General features: G+C 40.4%; 1 pseudogene; it reads right to left on the reverse strand.

Annotated features, from left to right (window-relative positions):
- Positions 1-2,430: 2,430 nt before the first annotated feature.
- On the reverse strand, positions 2,431-3,695 carry LOC101573782 (annotated as a pseudogene).
- Between the last annotated feature and the right edge of the window lie 648 nt (positions 3,696-4,343).

Raw genomic sequence — 4,343 nt, forward strand, 5'->3', positions numbered from 1 at the left:
TTAGATTTTGTAAGCATGTCTGGAGATAAGAATTCGATATTATTCTTCCTTATTACATTGTCTACATACTTAGGAGCTTTTACGCATGTCTGGTGCTAGGAATTTGAATCTTTGAGCTCATGTTTTTCTTTAGCAGTTTTTCCAGAGCTGCTAAGAGCAACCAGACAACACTATTTTTTTTTTTTTTACTTTTCCAAGAATATTCAAAAGTATCATATATAGATTCACTAAATTCCTTGTATCACATAAGTTGCGATATTATCAGAAGGAGAGACCATGGCAACTTTATGTTTTATCAAATTAGTAAACTAACTCTAGGAACCACTAGACTTATTAGAGAAAATTACTCTTACAATTCTGTTTCTTTAGAACCACTCTTGAAACCAAATATGTATTAATTAGGGTTGTCTAGAAGAATAGAATCAATAGAAAATATGTGTGCAATTATGCAAGGGGTGTTATTAGGTAGAATTATAGGATTAAAGGCACGAGAGTCTATAATTACTGTCAGTACCCTGCAGAGCTGGGGATCTGTTAGCTGCTTAGCTCAAGAAGGTGGGTGCTGCAAAGCAAGAGGGAGCAAGGATGAAGCACTAGCCCAATGTTAGGCCTAGACACTCTTTAGAATGTTGTTGGGTTGAGTTTACATTAGCAATTGGAGAGCAAAGGCCCAGCCAGATAGCTCAGTGGATTAAAGTAGCTGCTTAGTCAGGTGCAGAGGCTGGTGGTTTGATCCCTAATGTGCCGTACTGGCCCTGCCTCTTGGGTGCACTGAGACTGCAAGTGAGAATCCCACATAAGTATAGTCATCCGATTCTGGACAAAGCAAAAGTGTACACTGGATAAAAGATTGTCCAATTTATTCTTTTAAACAAATGATGTAGGAAGAAACTTGTTATCTGCTTGTAGAAGATTGATACTTGATCTTTCAACCTGTGAAAAAAATCAATTAAAGATAGATCTATGTTAAACTCCTGAAACTTTGAAGCAAGTAAAGGAAAACAAAAGGGAAAATGTTGAAGCCATAAGCACAAGGACTTCTTGAGTAGGACTCCAGTAGCACTGAAAATAATCAAAAGAACCAGCAAGTGGGACTACATCAAATTTTAAAGGTTCCTGACAGCAAAGTAGAGTTAAGAAAGAGACAGCCTACTGAATGGATAAAATTTTTTCCAGATACTCATCTGACAGACGCTTAATATCTAGAACATATAAAGAACTGAAATAATTAAACTCAAAATGTCATCTAGCCCAATCAATAAATGGGAGATATAATTTTCAAAAGAAGAGGTACAAATGGCCAAAATGTATGTGAAAAGATGCTCAACTTCTTTAGCCACTAAGTAAATGCAAATCAAAACTACACAGAGATTTTATTTTCCTGTAGTTAGAGTGGCTGACCTCAAGAGTAAAACCAAAACCCCAAACCAAAACCACAGAAAGATGGAGTGGATCCATGGAAAAAAATGAACCTTTTTACACTGCTGGTTGGACTGCAAATTAGTATGATGTTACATTATGGAAGTAAGTATGGCATGTCTTCAGAAAACTACAAATGTGTCTGCTCTGGCTGTTGGACAGAGACTCTTTGTAGGTCAGAGTGAAGGCATCTGAAGTGTTTTCAGAGGAGAAGAGTCATCAGGCAAGGTAGAACAATCTTGGATGGGCATGGGATGTCTAAATCTTTCACAGCAAAGCAAAAATCTCCCAGAGTAGTTGTAGGCTATCTAGTTCCTGTCCAGGGCAGGGTCTCTAGGAGTGGATCAGAGGCATTCAAGACAGCTATAGCTATCAAAGTGGAATGATGGATAATTGCAAGTGCTTCTTGAGAAAGGTCAGACTCTTCTGTCTTGGTGGAAACTTTACGAGGTAGGGCTCATGGGAGAGCCATAGGTAACTAGAGGTATGTCCTTGAAGGTGAATGAGGCTACTGTCTTTCTCTTCCTTTTTGCTTTCTAACAATGTTACGAACAGTTTCTCCACTGCATGCTCATTTTAATTGTCATCCATTGTCCTTGCCAAATTCCAGAACAGTGGGGCTGGCAGGTGGGCTGACATCTCCAGAGTGAGCTACATAATCCTTTTCTATTAATAAGTTTATTTTCTCAGGGATTTTATCATAGTGATGGAAGTCTGACTAACACATCACATGTCAGGTTTTAATTTTTTTATTTTTTATTTTAAAGACCACCTTTTATTGTAACAAATATGAAGTCATCAATGTGTTACAAATTGTCAAAAATGATGTAAGTACAAAAGAAATACATTAGCAAAATGAAAATTATGCTGTATTATTTGGCACACACTTAATACTGTCACTATGCACCCCAGATGCCAGAGGAATTTATGCATTTTTGGAAAAGAAAAGAAATATCCATCACTGTAGTATTGTCTGGTTATAGATTCATTGCTGTGGTCAGTTTCCTTTCTTCAGGGACACCATTTACCTGTGCTCTGCTGCTGGGGAATCCAGGTTTGATGTGGCAAGTTCTGCTGTGTCCGCACCAGTGGCATGCTAGTGCCATCGCAGAAGTCTGCGTGGAGAGGGGGAATGATTTCCCCCTTCCCTGGGTGGAGCTCGGGAAGCAGGGGCCATGCTATCTCTCTATTCTTGGACATAGCTCGAAGCTCCTTGGTAGATTCTGAATAGAACTGAGATGGGTTAGTTAAATGTCTGGTGTTTCTCTTATCCATTCCTTCCCAACGGCAGCACGTAATATAAGCAAGAATTAGAAAGAGGACCAGTGCTACTGCCGAGGGAACAGCCAGTGTAATTAGGAAATCCGTGTAACAGTCTCTGCTTTTCAAAGTATCAGAAGGGGGCTTGTACTCTCCACCATCAAGTAAAATCCCCTCTCCGCGGATCACTTTCTGATAGGTAGACATTTGCTCTGTTTTGTCAACCAGTGAAATCTCACACCAGTCAATGTAAAACTGGGTACGGAACTTTTTATCACAGGTTATTACAGGCTCTATTTCTTGGCTGCATCTCAGTTGATTCTGTGGATTTTCAACTTCTCGTAAACAAGAAGAAAATGGGACATTGGCACCAACCATGACATAAACACGCTCCCTCATGTCGTTAATGGGAAGTGGCACCCTGCCGCCCTGTCTAGGGCTGAGGTGATGTTGATGGCATTCAGGCCCTCAGGCTGCCACACATTTTTCACTGCCCCCAGAGTCTCCAAGGACCTCACTGGCTAACATTTCTTCCACATTCATATCTTTAATGAAGAATTCTGCAATGGGAAATCTTCTGCTGACATTATATTAATTATCAAATTATGCCTTGTGGTCTCAAAGGTACGTCTATTATAGGCAGTTATTTCAATGATTGTTGACTTTTCCACATTTTCAGCATTTGGAGAACCATACAGGACTGCATTGCTATATGGTGTCCTTTGGCTATACCAAAGCTACCCTGGTCAGTCTGGATAACCCATTAAATTTGTATTGAGTGTTATGGGATTATTACTAATTTCAACAGGTTTTGGGTAAGGTGGAAATTCTCCCTTAAAGTATTCTTTTTCCAAAACATGGACAGAGAGGACACCTGCAGATGAGTACACGTTCCAGTGAGAGTGCACCTTCGAGAAAATAGTATACACTAGCAGTAAGAGTGTGCCAGTGGTCGCTGGGCTCATCCTTTGCGTCTCCCTATCCTGCCTTGTACAAGGACAGGGGTCTCCCACCTCTCACCACCGGGGCAATTGTATTCTTGGGCTTTTTAGGCCAGCTGTTCTGGCTTCTCCCCTCCCCAGGTTTTTTTTTTTTTTAATGTATTTAGTACAGGAGCTACAGTGTTTCACTATGTAGATTGGATTCATAGTGATCCTCCTGTTTTCAGCCTTCTGAGCGCTGGGATTACAGGCACGCACCACCATATCCAGTCTCAATTTTCCTCTCAACACACCCCGGGGGCAGGGCCCGCATGGCTTGTGGTGCTGGGGATCAAACCACAGCTCCTGTACTCTGCCTAAGCAGGCTCTTTAGTTTGCTGAGCTATCTGGCTGGCCTTTCATGTCAGCTTTTAAAGTTGATATGACAGCTTGATCAACAAATAATTTTGGTACTTCTATAAAAATATTTTCAGAGAAAATATGGTTGTGTTTGTCCACTTCTATTAATGGTTACCTAGCTCAACTAAGGGTTATCATTGCCAGGCACTGTTTTAAGGGTGGCAAATATACTATTTAATCCTTGTGACAACACTTGGAGATAGATGCCCTTGGGATTCTCATTTTAAAGATAAATTTAAACAAATAAAGGACATTCTTGAGGGGTGTGTGTGTGTGTGTGTGTGTGTGTGTGTATACAAATTTTCCCATCTAGTAAGTGGAAGA

This window comes from Octodon degus, unplaced genomic scaffold (assembly GCF_000260255.1).
Source record: "Octodon degus isolate 3935 unplaced genomic scaffold, OctDeg1.0 scaffold00124, whole genome shotgun sequence".
Taxonomy (NCBI): domain Eukaryota; kingdom Metazoa; phylum Chordata; class Mammalia; order Rodentia; family Octodontidae; genus Octodon; species Octodon degus.